This window comes from Hyla sarda, chromosome 3, assembly GCF_029499605.1.
Source record: "Hyla sarda isolate aHylSar1 chromosome 3, aHylSar1.hap1, whole genome shotgun sequence".
NCBI classification, from domain to species: Eukaryota; Metazoa; Chordata; class Amphibia; order Anura; family Hylidae; genus Hyla; species Hyla sarda.
The window spans coordinates 98,889,684-98,908,456 of record NC_079191.1 but is presented as its reverse complement, the minus strand read 5'-3'; positions in this window follow the sequence as shown (position 1 = coordinate 98,908,456).

The window sequence follows — 18,773 nt, the reverse complement described above, 5'->3', positions numbered from 1 at the left end:
ATCCAATACTTCATGATGACAAACTGAAAACAGTATGATAGAAATTCTGCTAATTTTGATATAAGTATTCAGACCATTTACTATGACACTTGAAGGCTCCTCATTTCTCTTGATCATCTCTGAGATGTTTTTTACTCTTTGTTTGGAGTAACCTGTGGTCAATTCAGCTGAATGGACATGATAAGCCCTGTCTATATAAGGTCTCTCAGCTGAATATCAGAGCTAAAACAAAGCCAAGAGGTGGGAAGAACTGCCTGTAGAGCTGAGAGACAAGATTGTCCGGAGCCACAGATCTGGAGAAAGGTATAAAAACACTTCTGCTGCACCGAAAGTTCCTAAGAGCATAGTGACCTCCATAATTTGGAACAACCAGTGTCAGGGACCGACCGGGGGACAGGGAGAGTGATCCATAAACTGACCCTAAAACCGCTCTCCCTGCCTACTTGCCCATCCACCCTAAACGGTCGACAATTGGGCACTGGTCCCTTCCTGAACTAAAGTGCAGGGATCTAATAAAAACACATACTTCGGTCACAAACCAGAAACATAACAGGAACATAGAACTCTATAACAGATTAAGTTCAGAGGACACAGATCAGTAAGCAGAACAGGAGACACTATGGATTAGTGGTCATGAACTGAGGACTATATAGATCAGCGGACATGAACAGAAGACTGAGTGGTTGTGAACAGAGGACGCTATAGATCCGTGGTCATGAACAGAGGATACTATAGAATAGTAGTCATGTACAGAACTATAAAGATCAGAAATCAAGAACTAATAAAAATAGGTACAATGGTGTATCGGCGCTATGAAAATAGGGTAATTTCAAAAGGTACTTACTTAACTTAGAAAGGGTTAATACATAGATGCAACGGTCACTGAAAAGAAAAGACAAGTGCCGTGATTTGTCTATTCACTCTCACTCTACTGTATTGTACTGAATACAGGGTAGATCTCTATACTATGGTCCCTGCAATCCGCGTTTAGCTAGAAGTTACACTGATAACCACACAAGCAATCTTATACCTCCGATTCCCAGGTATGGCAACAACAAATATGCACACAGTCTCTGCGTTATTATGCTGCTGACGTGTCTTTACTAACGTAGTACCTGGTCCTCCAATGTGTCCACGATTCGTGTTTCCTGGTCCCTCCAGGGGTTACAGGTGGGTTCTTATGACTTGCGTTTTCTTGCTGCGTGACAAGGAGCCAAACGCCAGGAGAACTGCTCCGGCCGGAAGCATCTCACCGGCTGGCCACCTTGATCTGACAGAACTGAGCCGAGGCCCGTGATTTACATAGTGACGTCACTTTACAGTAAAGGCCTAGGGCCAAAAAGATTCTGGATCTGACGCGTTTCAGAAAGTTCGCTTTCCTTCCTCAGAGATCCTGAGGAAGGAAAGCAAACTTTCTGAAGCGCATCAGATCCAGATCCAGAATCTTTTACATATATTTATAGTGGAGTGTCTGCTTGTCAAATGACTTTTGGCATTCAGTAAATATACAGGACTTTACATATGGCCCATATAGTATATGTACTGTAGATGTACCAAGGCAAACAGAGCAGGCCCTTCAAGATCATATTTAAAGAACAATACAGAAAGATCCAGTATTGGGATAACTGTGTAATACAGATCATAATGTATGTCTGCTGCTATTAAGTACAGTATGTTCAGACCTTTAACTCAACATGTTGACTCAATAATTATTTATATATATATATATATATATATATATATATATATATATATATATATATATATAGGCCAGCATTTATCATTGTAGGTGTAAGTGAAGCATTTATCATTGTAGGTGTAAGTGAAGCATTTTCTACACCTTTTTTTTGTGTGCTGATTTATTAAATGGTCACAGAGCATTTGATCCATTTTGTGCAGGTCACATTTTCTGAAATTTCTCTCTTGACATACACCAAAAAGCTAAGCTAAGTCTGGGCTGGTGTAGTTTTAGGGACTTTTCAGTGGCTTTGGACCTTTTTTGCGCCTTTTCACAAAAAGGCGCAGTTAATAAAACCCTTCCTTATCATGTGTAGTGCCAAAATCAGTGGATTGCAACTCAAAATCAGCAGAAATGTGTAAACCAAAAGGCGCAAATAACCCCTGCTTGTGCCTTTTCTAGTCACAAAAAAACTGTTTAAAGACAATGATAAATGTCAGCCATTGTCTTTTGGAATTATCTTCAATATGTATTCATATGTAAGAATCCTTAAAGGGGTCCTCCGGTGGAAAACTTTTTTTTCAACTGGTGGCAGAAAGTTAAACAAGTTTGTAAATTACTTCTATTAAAATATCTTATTAGCTGCTGAATACTACAGAGGAAAGGAGATTTTTTTATGCTTACCGTAAAATCTCTTTCTCGAAGGATCCATTGGGGAACACAGACCATGGGGACACAGACCATGGGTGTATGCTGCTGTCACTAGGAGGTTCGACACGATGGCAACAAGAAAAGTCAGCTCCTCCCAGCAGGATATACCCGCCCACAGGCACCTGAGGTAATCAGTTTTAGTCCCAGAGCAATAGGAGAAGACCGACAGGTCAAGAGAAAACCACAAACTGTCCGAGCAATCAGAAGAAAAGGCAACTGAACACACCTTCGGACAGATCACTGAAGTAGGAACAACAGAAAAAAGGGTGGAAGCTGTGTCCCCCAATGGATCCTTCGAGAAAGAGATTTTACGGTAAGCATAAAAAATCTCCTTTTCTCTATCGGCTCCATTGGGGGGACACAGACCATGGGATGTACCAAGCCGTCCCTTGGGTGGGTAAGGAATCAGACAGGTGGACGGTGGGACCACCACCGTCTGCAACATCTTACAGCCCAGAGTAGCATCAACCGATGCGAAAGTATGAATCTGGTAGCACCTTGAGAAAGAGTGCAAAGACGACCACGCAGACGTCTTACAGAACTGCAAGGCCGAAGCCACATAGCAGAGGGCCCAGGATGCCCACGAAAAATGGGTGGAATGAGCCAAAACCCTGAAGGGTGGGATCTTCCCCTTGCAGCGGTAAGCTCCCGAAATAGTAGACCGGATCCACCGAAAAATAGTGGTCGTAGAAGCAGGTTGTCCTGTCCGACAACCTTCCGGAGAAACAAAAAAAGGGGGAGTCACACTGCCGAAAGGAAAGAGTGACTGAGAGATAAGTACGAACAGCCCTCACCACAACCAGATTTGGAACAAACGCTTCCAGGATGAGAAGGGGCCGGATAAGTGGACAGTATGACCATGTCCTCATTGAGATGAAAATGAGTGTCCTTATTGGACGGAAAACAACTTGTCCTGGTATACAACCAGGACGGGAGAACGGCATGATAGAGCTACCAGCACTGACACCCTCCTAACAGAGGTAAGAGTAATAAGGAACGCCACCTTCCGGGGAAGGAGGTGAAGAGAAATGTCCCTGAGAGGTTCAAAAGGGGGCGCCTTGCAGGGCACCTAAGACCAAGTGTAAGTCCCAAGGGAAAGAAAGGGACTGATAAGGAGGGGCAGCTTGTGCCACTCCCTGAACCAGGTTCGGACATGATAATTGAATGCCAGAGGACATTGAAAACAGAATGGAGAGAGCCAAACCTTGACCCTTAAGGGAGCTGAAAACCAACCCTTGTGCCAGCCCTGACTGGAAAGGGGTCGGGAATGGAAAACCACGACCGGAGAAAAAGGCTGAGTTTCACACCAACAAAAATAAGACCGCCAGGTATGGTGGTAAATCTTGCAGAGGAAGGCTAGTGAGCCCTCAGCATGATGTGAACCACTTGGTAGAGAAACCGCGGGTCCTCAGAACCGCTGTCTCAACCGCCACGCCGTCAAAAGCAGAGATTGTAAATAGGGGTGGCACAGGAGACCTGAGATAAGAGGTCTGGCCAAAAGGGAAGGCGCAGCGTTAAGTCGTTCAGGAGCCTGACCACGACGACTTACCACGCCCGCCGGAGCCAGGCTGGGCCCCGAGAATGGCGTAAAACGCCCCACTGTGAGTTTCCTCAGGACCCCGAAAAGAGATGAAGGGGAGGAAACAGATAAGATAGGGCAAAGTCCGACCACTAAACAGATAAGGTAGGGCAAAGCCCGACCAAGAGAGAGGAACGCTTCGGTTGCAAGCAGAGGCCCACGCCTGGAGCGCCCCAGGGGTTGCAGATCACTGCAAACACCCCTGGATGTAGGGACCACTGGCCTTGGACAACTGAAGGCCGGCCAAGAAGACCACATCCCAGGAACGACCGGATTGAAGATAGCTGAGATAAGCTGAGTTCCGCCCAGAAGGGAATTTCCCAAGAAGCAAGCAAAGAAAGAATTGCCCTAGGTCCCAAAATGTTGAAGGGGAAAAGGGCTTCTCGGGGGGCCAAGACTCCAGACCGGCTGGTCCCTGAAAACACCTCCCAGCCCGACTGACTGGCAGGGATGGGCAGGAAGTAGCGTTCCCGAAAAAAGCAGGGGGGAACTAAGCCACTATAGAAAGGACCGACAAGACTGACGAAAGAGAACGATCTTGCGGTCGAGAGATAATGGAGACCTGTCCCACCGGAAGAGAATCACCAGTTGAAGAGGTCGGTGATGAAACTGGGTAAATGGCACGGCCTCCACGACTGCCACCGACCGACCCAGGACATCCATGCAAAAGCGAATGGAAACAGGAGCAGGGTGCCGAAGTCATCGGACTCTTGATGAGAGTCAGCTGTTCGGTCGGCGAAGTCGAAAGCGGGCAGAGGCTGTGTCGAACTGGAGCCCCATGAGAGCGGATGGACTTGTTCCAATTGACCATCCAACCAAAGTGAGACAAGGTCTGGAGGTTGAGACTAAGACTCTCCAGGATCTGGGCCCTGGCTGGGGTTCTGATCAGGAGGTTGTCCAAGTAAGGAATCCCGGAAACAACTGTTGTCCATAAAAGGGCGATCACAGGCACCAGGACTTTGGTAAAGGTCCGCGGAGAAGTGGCCAGACTGAAACGGAGAGCCCCAATAGAAAATGACCGTCCGGAAATGCAAAGCGGAGGTACCGCTGATGACCTGGAAACAATGAGATGTGAAGGCAGGCATCCTTGAAGTCCACCAAGGAACGAAAACTCCCCTTGAACCATGGACGCCAGCACCGAACAGAGAAACTCCATTCGGGATGGGAAAGCAACACGCTGGCTGAGATACCCGAGAACCAAGACTGGGCAAACAGAAAAGCCTTTCTTGGGGACCACAAAGAGGTTGGAACAAACCTCGAAAACGTTCCCCTGAAGGAACCGGGACAATTACTCCCTGGTAAAAAAAAAGGAGCTGCATGGTCCAGGCATCCCGGAGAGTAAGAGGCGACCAACCACCCGAGAAAGGTCGGCGGGTGGGGGCAACCCTTCAGGCCGAGGAAGGCCTACGGGTGCCTGATGGGACCACAAAACGGCCGGAACGGATATCCGACCTCCGGGAGGAACGGGATCGGAAGGAGGGAGCCCTCTTCCCGAGAAGGCTCCTGGCTGGACCCTTTGTTGGTACCAAAGGTCCGCAGAACCGGAAGGAAGACTTACGATGGAAAGCGGTTCTGTGAGCCTTATCCAGAGGTAATAATGAACTCTTTTCCGCCCGTCTCCTCACTTCCTGAAGGTGGCATCCACATGTCAGGCTTTAAGCCACATGGAGGGAAGGTGGCTACCAAGTAGCTTGTGGCATAGGCAGCACAGTGGCTGCGCATGGAAACAGAACACAGAAAATCTCCATCTGCGGAGCATCGGAGAGCCAGATTAAAGAAATCCCTCGGAGGGATCTTGAAGACTACTCTGGCGAAGTTGGAAGACCATACTAAAAGGGCCTTTGACACCCATGTAGAAGCAAAAGCAGGAAGAACCTGCTGCCTCAAAGGCAGAGATTGCCAAAGTATCCACCTTCATGTCCGTTGAATCCTTGAAGGCAGCCGCATCAGCCAAAGGCCGGGCAGGCGCCTTAGAGAGGCGGGAGACCAGCGGATCTACAGTTGGAAAGGAGGTCCACCGAGTAATGAGGTCCTTGGCGAAGGAATACCACGCTTGAACCTTTTTCGTTTTCTGAAACTTCTTGTCAGGGTGACTTCAGGCGGATACCAGCAGGGCGTAAAATTCAGCAAGAGAGCTGAAAGTCTTGAGTGCCGGTCGGGCACAAAGAAAGGAGACTTCTGGAGCCACGTCCGCAGTTGCTGGGTCCTTTAGATGGAAGGTGTCTCTATGGCCGAAACCGCTGAGTACACCACATGAGGCACATCCGTGCGATCCTCTGAGTCGGAGGCCGAATCAGAAACCTCATCCACAAGTTCTCCAGGTGAGTGGGAACGAGGTGACGCAGCCCTGGAAGAGGTCGGGTACAATGAAAGGAAACTTCTGGACCACGTCCGAAGTTCCTGGGTCCTTTAGCTGGAAGGTGTCTCTTATGGCCGCAACCAATGAGTGCACCACATTAGGCACATCCGTGTGGTCCTCTGAGTCGGAGGCTGAATCAGAAACTTCTTCCACAAGTTCTCCAGGTGAATGAGAACGTGTGAGGCTGCCCTGGAAGAGAAAGAGACGGACCTGGTACGCGGGTCTGGAGAGCCAGAGCGGCGACCCTGGGAGCATTCCCTAGAGGAGCGACGCTTGCTAGAGGTCGGAGTAACGGGGCGATGCCTGCGAGGGGGGCGCCCGTGCCTGCCAGAAGACTCGGGAGATGAGTCAGATGACACACCCTTATGATGCTGCGAGAATCAGAATAGGGGGAGAGCGGGACCCTCCGGAGGGCAGGTGTAGGGAGGGCCTCTCCAAGGCAGTCACCACATAACGGGAGACCTGAGCCAAGTCGGATATAGACTGGGAGAGGGAGGGAACCCAGGCTGGAGAGGCGGCCGAACCCACCGGGTCTGGAAGAACAACCGGGTAGAGTAGCAAGGGGGTCTGAGGGAGCAGTGAAGCAGGCAGAACAAGTGGTTCAGCAGAACCAAACAGTTTAGAAATACAGTGTTAACAGATTAAAGGAGTGGCTAACACTCCAGTTAACTGTTTAGAGGGAGGCCATTCTGAGCCTCTCTCACCCAAGACTGTGTTCCATTCCACTGTGTTGCTGATACAGTCTGCTTATCTTACTGTTTCACATGCCTTGAGATCCCCATAGACCACAATGGGCCTATTTTAAAATTAAACCACAACACTGTAACACTCTGTCTCACCTCGGGACTCGAACCCGTGGTGGTCTCCAGGCTGTCAGAGAGGAGAAATGCCGGCCAATAGCAAGGGAGGGGCGTGTTAGGAGCAGAGGGCACCGCTGATTGGCCCCTGCCACCATAATCGCGCTCACAGCGCTGAATGGTGGTTGGTTCGCACCCTGAGAAGCTTCGGCGGCCCTGGGTGGGCGGAACTAAAGCTCACCGGGTCGCCGAAGTATTAACAAGAAGTCCCGTAATGGCGCCCGCTCCTTGCCCCGAGCGCACATGCAAATGCATTTGCGCTCGCGGGGAACTGAGCGGACTAGACGCCGCCGGCAGCAGCCGCTGCTGAAAGTGGAAGTAAGCCGGTGCTCAGAGCGCCCGCATAGAAGAACGCTGCGGCTGTCAGACGCTTCAATGTAAAAAACACACACACAGTCGTTCCACACACACACATATATATGAATAGTGAATTAAGCTGTGCCCCATCCAAACTGCCACTGCTCACCCCAGTAATGAAGGACCCCCTGTCCAGGCCAGCCCCATTAGACCCATGAGAAAGGTGGGTAAAAAACTGAGGGTCTCCAGATGTTTCAAATCTGCATCTAAGGAGAAAGGGAAATATACTCACCTCAGTAAGAAGAACTTACCTCATGAAGTCTTCCTCTGAAGTCTTCAGCCAGCTTTTATCACCTGCATCATCCAGGGCTACCATGTGCGAGTGAGGCGAGCAGGGAGATCTGGTGACCCGGACCCATGATGTACAAACCCAGGCGCTGACCGTTGGCGAGAGGGGGTGAACAGCGCATATACGCAATATCTGCGCCCCCTCAATTACAATGGGGAAACAGTGAGCCGCAGTTCCTGAGTCCCCACCTGAAAACATGAAAGAAAATGGAATAAAAAATCTAACACATCCCTAAATCTAGGAAAATAATAAAACATAAGACCTGGTCTGGAGAGAACTCAAGACCGTGTCTACCTCCTTAGACACTAAGCTTAAACTGATTATCTCAGGTGCCTGTGGGCGGATATACCCTGCTGGGAGAAGCTGACTTTTCTTGTTGCCATAGTGTCGAACCTCCTAGTGACAGCAGCATACACCCATGGTCTGTGTCCCCATGGTCTGCGTCCCCCAATGGAGCCAATAGAGGAAATTATTTTCTTTTTGGAACACTGCTGACAGTGGAACAGCGCTCTCTGCTGACATCATTACCACAGTGCTCTCTGCTGACATCTCTGTCCATTTTAGGAACTGTCCAGAGCAGCATATGTTTTCTATGAGGATTTTCTCCTACTCTGGAAAGTTCTTAAAATGGAAAGAGATGTCAGCAGAGAGCACTGTGGTCATGATGTCAGCAGAGAGCTCTGTGTTCCAAAAAGAAAATAATTTCCTCTGTAGTATTAAGCAGCTAATAAGTACTGGAAGGGTTAAGATTTTTTATTAGAAGTAATTTACAGATCTGTTTAACTTTATGGCACCAGTTGATTAATAAAGTAGCCCTTTAAAGGGAATAAGCTACTGTTAAAATCAAGTTTTTATGTCAAACTAATTTAAGAATTTTTGAGGATTTTGTTTTCTATTTTTCCATTTAACTATCTATATTGTAAATATTCCTGAAATCTTGCAGTTTTCATTTTCCCCACTAAGCCTAAAACTAAGCTGAGACTTTCTGTTCTCTTTGTCATAATAATAAGGAGAAGGCTGCTGGAAAGGGACACCAGTAGATAGAGAAGACGATGAGAGATTAGCCTCTCCTCTTCTCTCAGATGCTAATCTGAGGAAGGGTATTACCCAAAACGCGTCATTGGTCAATAAAGAATATTTCTGTTCAACATCTTCTTCTGTGTGATTCCATTGGGAGAAGTAGCGCCTAGAGAGGGATTATTTTGTTTTTCTATGCTCTCCTATAGAATGACATCTGCACAGATTACAGAACATGCTAACAATCCTGTCCCTTACAAATAATAGGGTCTGAAGATGTTCATTGTGTTTATGTTTAAGGGGTTTGCCACAAAGCATATCACTAAATGCTGTTAAAAACAGCTCAGGCAATATGGCTGTCCCATTACTGATGTACTAAAAGTAATGTTACAATAGATATAAAAAGTAAATTACTATAAAAAATAATTAAACATGTTTCAGTGTCTGGCTCGGATCAGTAAAACAAAATTTAGGGGCACATTCACTTTAAATGAAGAAAGGTTCCTGCACCATGGAAGCAGGTAAACTTTATTATAGTAAGTAAAACATCTTACAAAACAGAGCATAGTCGTCAACGCGTTTCGGGCAGGTGTGGCCTTAGTCATGGCCCTGCCTAAAATGCATAGGCGACTATGCTTTGTGCTCTACGCTATACCTTTCTTCATTCAAGTTTGTGAGGGGGAATGCCACCCATCAGTCTCTGCACGGGTGCAGAAGGGAGGATTGGAGCAGTCTTATCTGGTTGTGTGACATTAACTTTAAATGGTACTTTTTTGTATCTAATAATCAGTCATTATAAAAAGCTGGATATGACTTAATATAAACTAAATTTTACAGGATTTAGTTGAATCACTTTTTTCAATGACAGAAAAGAGGGTAGGCAATACCAGAACCTACTGTATGTATTACATATGTGCCGCCAGCCTAGATATAGCTATACTATATATATATTACACATGTGCTGCCAGCCTCTTGGTGCCTCAGAATAGGATGTCTATACTTGGCACTTGAAGTACATTATTAACTAGGCAATGTGGAAGAGTTATCTAATACCACATCACTGTACAATGTCAATGACAGGCGTCATGTTTTATGGCAATATAATGACTTTATTACATGGGAAGACAGAGCTGTGCAGTGACATGTCGGTATCTGGAAGAGACAAACTTCGATTAACAATAATATTTAGGCCTTTTATGAAATAGATAATTCTCAAAGCAACAATGGATTAGAATGTTATGTTTTTATTGTTCGTTTAAATGAAAAAAAAAAAAAAAAACACATTGAAATACCTTGACCAATCACTACAACCAGAAAAAAAATTTCATTTGTGTAAATTTGGTCTTGCCGAGTTGAAAACTGCCTTACTTGCATTTATAAACAGCATGAATAGCTCCCTATATGTCAAAAATATGGGAACCCAGAAAGACCCCATTAGAGCCAGTACTATTCATCAGGATTTGCCTGTGTGCTTTTAAAAAATGGATCCCATATAACTATCATGATGTCTTATTTAAATTATCATAAAGTGTTATTTATATTAAAGGGGTATTGCAGGAAAAAAATTTTTTTATATATATAAACTGGCTCCAGAAAGTTAAACAGATTTGTAAATTACTTCTATTAAAAAATCTTAATCCTTTCAGTACTTATGAGCTTCTGAAGTTAAGGTTATTCTTTTCTGTCTAAATCCTCTCTGATGACACCTGTCTCGGGAAACGCCCAGTTTAGAAGCAAATCCCCATAGCAAACCTCTTCTAAACTGGGCGTTTCCCAAGACAGGTGTCATCAGAGAGGATTTAGACAGAAAAGAACAACCATAACTTCAGAAGCTCATAAGTACTGAAAGGATTAAGATTTTTTAATAGAAGTAATTTACAAATCTGTTTAACTTTCTGGAGCCAGTTGATATATAAAAGAAAGTTTTTTTCCTGCAATACCCCTTTAAGTTCCTGGTTTTTCAGCAAGCTTATGAATCACAAAGGTTTGCAGTAGTATACTGCAACAGTATAGCAGTTACCACATATGATCCTTTAGTTATAAGAGGTGAAAACCAATTTTGTGTTCAGCGTTTTCCCACTTGAAAACGCCACAGTGTGGGGTGAAACACGTAGAAAGGCTAAATAAGTTTATTATACTTTTAAAACACTTGGTTGGTATGATAGAGTGCCTTACATATTCTTTACACAAGGAAGGGCTGCAGGTGACAATATTTAGCATACACTTAGATAAGTGAGGGAACTATCAGTCTGGCTGACTGGGATCCAGAACTGTGCCATAGATTGCTAGGTAGACATTCATAGATGAAATGACTTCCAGTCCCTAGCCATCTCTATGTATCTAAGTATGGTTTTTATATTAGACTGACTCAGCTCACATCACATTTGGTACAGGTGTTTCAGGTTTGCTACCATACATATATGAGGCATATATAACAGTATACATATGTCTGTCATTGTTCCCAACTGGAAAAAGATAAATATTCCATAATTTATAATATAATTCGATTCCATAGTTTAAAATATAATCATCCCGAATGTTACATACAGTGAGGAAATAAAGTATTTAGTCAGCCACCACATGTGCAAGTTCTCCCACTAAAAAAGATGAGAGAGGCCTGTAATTTTCATCATAGGTATACCTCAACTATGAGAGACATAATGAGAAAAAATTCATAAAATCACATTGTCTGATTTTTAAGGAATTTATTTGCAAATAATGGTGGAAAATAAGTATTTGGTCAATAAACAAAAGTTCATCTCAATACTTTGTTATATACCCTTTGTTGGCAATGACAGAGGTCAAACGTTTTCTGTAAGTCTTCACAAGGTTTTCACACACTGTTGCTGGTATTTTGGCCCATTCCTCCATGCAGATCTCTTCTAGAGCAGTGTTGTTTTGGGGCTGTCGCTGGGCAACACGGACTTTCAACTCCCTCCAAAGGTTTTCTATGGGGTTGAGATTTGGAGACTGGCCAGGCCACTCCAGGACCTTGAAATGCTTCTTATGAAGGGACTCCTTTGTTGAACGGGCGGTGTGTTTGGGATCATTATTATGCTGAAAGACCCAGCCATGATTCATCTTCAATGCCCTTGCTGATGGAAGGAGGTTTTCACTCAAAATCTCACAATACGTGGCCACATTCATTCTTTCCTTTGCAAGGATCAGTCATCCTGGTCCCTTTGCTGAAAAACAGCCCCAAAGCATGATTTTTCCACCCCCCATGCTTCACACTAGGTATGGTGTTCTTTGGATGCATTCTTTTTCCTCCAAACATGACGGGTTGAGTTTTTACCAAAAAGTTCTACTTTGTTTTCATCTGACCATATGACATTCTCCCAATACTCTTCTTGATCATCCAAATACTCTCTAGCAAACTTCAGACAGGCCCGGATATGTACTGGCTTAAGCAGGGGCACATCTGGCACTGCCTGATTTGAGTCCCTTGGGGCGTAGTGTGTTACTGATGGTAGCCCTTGTTATTTTGGTCCCAGCTCTCTGAAGGTCGTTCACTAGGTCCCTCCAGGGGTTCTGGGATTTTTGCTCACTGTTCTTGTAATCATTTTGAAACCACGGGGTGAGGGAGATTATCAGTGGTCTTGTATGTCTTCCATTTTCTAAAAATTGCTGCCACAGTTGATTTCTTCACACCAAGCTGCTTGCCTATTGCAGATTCAGTCTTCCCAGTATGGTGCAGGTCTACAATTTTGTTTCTGGTTTCCTTTGACACCTCTTTGGTCTTGGCCATAGTGGAGTTTGGAGTGTGACTGTTTGAGGTTGTGGACAGGTGTCTTTTATACTGATAACAAGTTCAAATAGTTGCCATTAATACAGGTGATGAGTGGAGGACAGAGGAGACTCTTAAAGGTGTACTCCGGTGGAAAACTTTTTTATTTTTTTTTTTAAATCAACTGGTGCCAGAAAGTTAAACAGATTTGTAAATTACTTCTATTAAAGTAATTAGCTGCTAAATACTACAGAGGAAATTATTTTCTTTTTGGAATACAGAGCTCTCTGCTAACATCATGCCCACAGTGCTCTCTGCTGACATCTCTGTACATTTTAGGAACTGTCCAGAGCAGCATATGTTTGCTATGGGGATTTTCTCCTACTCTGGACTGTTCTTAAAATGGACAGAGATGTCAGCAGACAGCACTGTGCTCGTGATGTCATCAGAGAGCTCTGTGTTCCAAAAATAAAAGAATTACATCTGTAGTATTAAGATTTTTTGGGAGTGCAGAAGAAGGACATTTGGTCCGAAACGGTCGTTGGGGTGGACGTCTCCTGGACATGCTGCTCACTCATTTCTGTTTTTGGTATGACCTCCGCTTGTATTAGATGCACCTATGCACCTTATGTGAATATCTTCAGTATTTACCATTACTGTTTGTACCATTGATATAGCTTTGTTGCTTTTTCTTCAAACGTTTCACTTCTTTTTATTACCTTGTGCTATTTGTATGTATACATTGCTCCAGTGATTAGTATAATAGTGTATGGCACTAGAAACTTTACATTTACCTTTAAAATAGGCATTTGCAGCACAAGCTTGCACTTTACCCAGGAGATGTCCTATTTATCAGTCACCATTCCTCCTTTGTCATTTGTTATATGTGTATTTTTAATAATAAAGTGACTTTTTGATTACATGGTCTGCTACAGCTTTTTTTCTGTTTTTGGTATGTGTGTTTACTGAAAAAGAATGAGGCCTACAAAGAAAAGAATACAGTACCTACAGTGAAATATGGTGGAGGTTCAATGATGTTTTGGGGTTGTTTTCCTGCCTTTGGCACTGGGTGCCTTAAATATGTGCAAGGCATCATGAAATCTGTGTATGTCTGCAATAAGGTTCGGAGTCCAGCCGTGCACACCGGCATAACTGTGACGCGTGACCGACTCCCGAACCTCGTCTCCAATTTATTGCAGACACACGGCTGCGACCCTGTGTCTGTGTTTAGTACATGCGCAGCACATTTCCTGCTGCTCGGCATATACGCTGCGTTTCCGCTCAGTGTTACCCTACCCTTAGAGTCCTTTCAGATGGGCACACCCTTCCCTGACACAAGTAGTGATCTAGCATATTGGTGCTTATTTATCTTTATATAGCTCAATGATTGTGCAATGGATTATGTAACTTAGATCACTGTCATCTGCACATCATCTGTTTATATAGGAAGACGTACGATTGAATAAAAATGTGTTGAACATGCATTTGCTCATTCATTTAGCTGAATGCTGGGTCTTTTACCTGAGAGATTAATTGACTTATTTGGCCAATAATCACCATGTAAGAGGCCCTTTAGTTCACCTATGACCAGCGTGCTTCATAGCCTAAATCATGTATTTTGCAGGTACGCCTGCCTCCAGCAGTGTTATTAGAACTCGCACATTAAGCATGTACCTCAAAAGGTAAAGTTTTTCCAATAGAAACAGTTTAAAAAAAGATTAAATATTACATATGGATTAAATATCAACTTATTTTATTGCTGGCGCGGGTTTAAGGAAGGTGTATTATTTCACTAAGCATGTCTCTCTGTGAAGCTATACTGTAGTAGCCTACAGTAAATAAATAATTTAATAATATTGGAATGTTTGCTTCTAATCCATGGAAAAAGAGTTCCAAATATAATTTAGTATAAATAATTCCTAGAGAACACCAGAAAGCTGGGCTCCAATTGTTTAACTTAGTTTAGGGGGATCGGAAAAGTTTGTTAACTTAGTTAAGATCGGAACAGTTTGGTTTCTTCATGAACACATAACGTGACTATTATAGGTTGACAATGATTTACATTGACATAGGTTTATGACACTATGGGCATAACAACAGCTGTAGCAGTCATAGCAGCTGCTATGGGGCCCACAGGATGAGGGGCACACTTAGGCACTACACCACTGTACCTTTGTGTAGGGAATAACAAGTTGGTGGTTTTCATAGCTGGCCTTAGCTACATGTGCCCAGGTACCAACAGGGCACCCACTGCCAAACTCCTGGATGGGGCATAGTGCTGCACTATCCATGAGGCAAGTTAAGCACTGTTTCTAGAATCTCTAGGAGTTATTTCTGAGCCCTACGGGAATCACTAATGGTGGGGAGGAGGGAAAAAGCGTCAGTGCATCATGGAACCAGAAAGGAAATATTTACTGGAATAGCAGGAGTGCAGGGTAGTTGCACTGTATTGTTATACTTCTGCCCAACAGTGCTGTTCTTCTGATATTAGGCAAATCCTAAGGTCACTCCACCCCCCCCCCCTCCTTTATTGAAAAATTGTGAATTGACCCTTGGAATCATTACCTCTGGTGATACCAAAGCCAGGTCACATTGCTGAAAAAAAATTCCCTGATAACCTTAACAAAAAGTATGTAGAAGCAGGAATAGCACAACCAGAGAGTTAAGTAGTTGCTAGAAGTGCATGCGGGCCCAATCGCAGCCCAGGTCACAGGCAGCTGTAGTAGGTAGGAAAAGGCAAATATCCCACAGCACCCCGGTTTCCGGTGGATCAAGTGAAGATTATTTCCTCAAACAGGGATACAACGTGCCAACTGTATTAACGGTCTTTATCAAGCATGACAAGTTACCAAAAGTGCACCATTTTATGGGCATCACATGTGTTAAACAATAATTGTTCATCATTATACAATTAGTGCAAAAAATGCAATATATATGTAAAGTACATCAAAACCGTGAACATAGCGTCATGATTAGAGATGAGCGAACTTTTGAAAAATTCGATGGACCGAATTTATTTGCGGCGAATCGCTATAAAAAATGGCTATTTCTGGCCTACAGAGAGCCTCAATAGGGGTGTAGATCACTTTGCCTTGTCCTAACACACATAGGGTGTGTGCTGTGTTAGTAAAGTAATATTGTTATTCAGTATGACATGCAGATTACAGGCATTGCTATTAGAATCACTGCTGGAGAGTGTCGATTTTGCAGTGGGGAGACTATATGTTGTCAAAATTGAAGAGAATAAAGAGATTTTTTAATGTCATTTTAATTAAATTTAATTTGAATTTATTAAACATTTTTGAGTACCCATTCTGGTGAGCATCAAGCTGGCGGTCCTCCACCAGGTGAGTTACCACCTGTTCCAGCCCCTGCCTCTCAATGCGCCCCTGACTATGAAAGTGCGAATGTTTAATTTAATCAGTTATGGTTAATTGCTATCGCTCCAAGCTGTTTAATTGGATTATTGTGATGATTCCACAGGTAATATGACGTAGATGACCAAAGGGCCTGAGTCTTGAAAAGATTATATCAATTTTTTTAAATTTAAGATTTACATTACATTCCCAAGTTTAATGCCCCAGTGTTTACTTTGAACTAATACTGTATGATCACAAAACCCAATTTAACAAGGAGTCACAAGGCGGCACCATGACAGAGCCAAGAGGTGGCAGCAGCATTAGGACCCCATAATCTGGCAGAATGACACAGCCTGGAATTGGAAGCAGCACAAGGAGACCATATAGTGGCAGAACAACCCAGTCTGGATGTGGCAACAGCCTGACAAGACAATAGGGCCTCACAATAGAGAAGATTAAAGATATTTTTAAAATTTTAAATTGAAGATTTTAGACATAGTAAAATTTTAAAAGTTAAATTTTAGGTGCCAACTGCATAAGAAGACCATATGGTGGCACAATGACACAGTCTGGAGCATGAGGAACAATAGGGCTAAAAGATAGAAGAGATAGAAGACATATTCTTAATATTGTTAAGCAAGCAAAGCAGGAAGGGGAAGTTGATGTTCTTGTCCATCTAGGGACAAATGACCTGGCTTGCAATGAAGTTTCTGAGGTGAAGAAATCTTTTATCACACTTGGTAATGGTGTATAGGATTTTGCATCCACTGTTTCATTTTCTGAAGTTCTGCCTGTGCATAACGTTCAGCATGATAGGCAGAGGCACATTAAAGAGTTCAACTTATGGCTTAGTAAATGGTGTCAAGAGCAAGGATTTGGCTTTGTGTCTCATGATAGCTCTACTTGGAATAGAAAGGAACTGTACAAAAAAGATGGTTTGCATCTTTCTCTCAAAGGAACAAATGTACTCGGTGAACAATTCCAAGAATTTGCTAGGGAGTATTTAAACTAGAAAGGGGGGCAAAAGAGTGAAAATCCATGAGTCCAATTGCCCCCCAAAACAATGCCGAACATGTCAGTAGCCCAGAAGTTAAGAAATGACAAGCTCAGAGTTCTGTCTACAAATGCCCGCAGTCTAGGTAATAAAATCAATGAACTTGGGTCAATAATGGCATCTGAGGATGTAGATTTAGTGGCTGTTACTGAGACATGGTTTAATGAAAGGAATGACTGGGACATATCCATACCAGGGTACTCTTTATACAGAAGAGACAGAGAAGGCAAGAAAGGAGGAGGAGTGGCCCTATATGTGAAAGATAGCATAAAATCTAACCTAATACAAGTTAGTGAGGCAACCACAGAGTCAGTTTGGGTTACGTTGCAGTTTGGTAATCATGCGGTAACTCGTGTAGGTGTGATATACAGACCACCTGGCCAAGTTAAAGAAGTAGATGATCTACTAGTTGAAGAAATATCTAAAATGACAATGAAAGGAGAAGTTATCCATATGGGAGACTTCAATCTTCCGGATATAAACTGGAAAACCAAATTAGCAAGTTCTGCCAGGAGTACAGATATTCTAAATTCCCTACTGGGATTATCTCTACAACAAGTGGTTGAGGAGCCAACGCGGAAGGAGGCCATTTTGGATTTGGTATTCACAAATGGGGATTTGGTATATGATGTTATTGTTGGTGAAAGCTTGGGATCTAGTGATCACCAATCAGTGTGGTTTAATATAAGAACAGTGAAGGAGTCACACCACACAAAAACAAAAGTTTTAGATTTTAGAAAAACAGACTTTTCAAAAATGAGATTAGTCATAAACGAGTCCCTATCAGACTGGAACAAATTACATGGAGTTCAGGAGAAATGGGACTACTTAAAAGACGCTTTATTGAAGGCAACAGAAAATTGCACTAGACTTGTCAGTAAAAGCAAAAAAAGGAAGAGACCACTGTGGTACTCAGCAGAAGTGGACAATATCATAAAAAACTAAAAACTAGCATTTAGTAATTATAAAAAAAGCCCAGAGCAATGAAGATAGGGAAATCTACAAGACTAGGCAGAAAGAGGACAATCAAGTTATAAGAACTTCTGAAGCACAGGCAGAAGAAAAACTTGCTCAGTCTGTGAAAAAAAGGGGATAAGACATTCTTCAGATATATAAATGAAAAAAGGAAATCAAAACAAGGAATAACTAAATTAAAAACAAAGGAAGAAAGGTATGTAGAAGAGAATAAGGGGCTAGCCAACTGCCTTAATGAATACTTCTTGTTACGCCGAGCGCTCCGGGTCCCTGCTCCTCCCCGGAGCGCTCACGGCGTCTCTCTCCCTGCAGCGCCCCGGTCGGCCCCGCTGACCGGGAGCGCTGCACTGACATGGCCGTCGGGGATGCGATTCGCACAGCGAATCGCATCCCAAGTCACTTACCCGTCCCGGTCCCCGGCTGTCATGTGCTGGCTTTCTCTAGGGCGCGCGCGCGCCAGCTCTCTGAGACTTAAAGGGCCAGTGCACCAATGATTGGTGCCTGGCCCAATTAGCTTAATTGGCTTCCACCTGCTCCCTGGCTATATCTGCTCACTGCCCCTGCACTCCCTTGCCGGATCTTGTTGCCTTGTGCCAGTGAAAGCGTTTAGTGTTGTCCAAAGCCTGTGTTACCTGAACTCCTGCTATCCATCTTGACTACGAACCTTGCCGCCTGCCCCGACCATCTGCTACGTCTGACCTTGCCTCTGCCTAGTCCTTCTGTCCCACGCCTTCTCAGCAGTCAGCGAGGTTGAGCCGTTGCTAGTGGATACGACCTGGTTGCTACTGCCGCAGCAAGACCATCCCGCTTT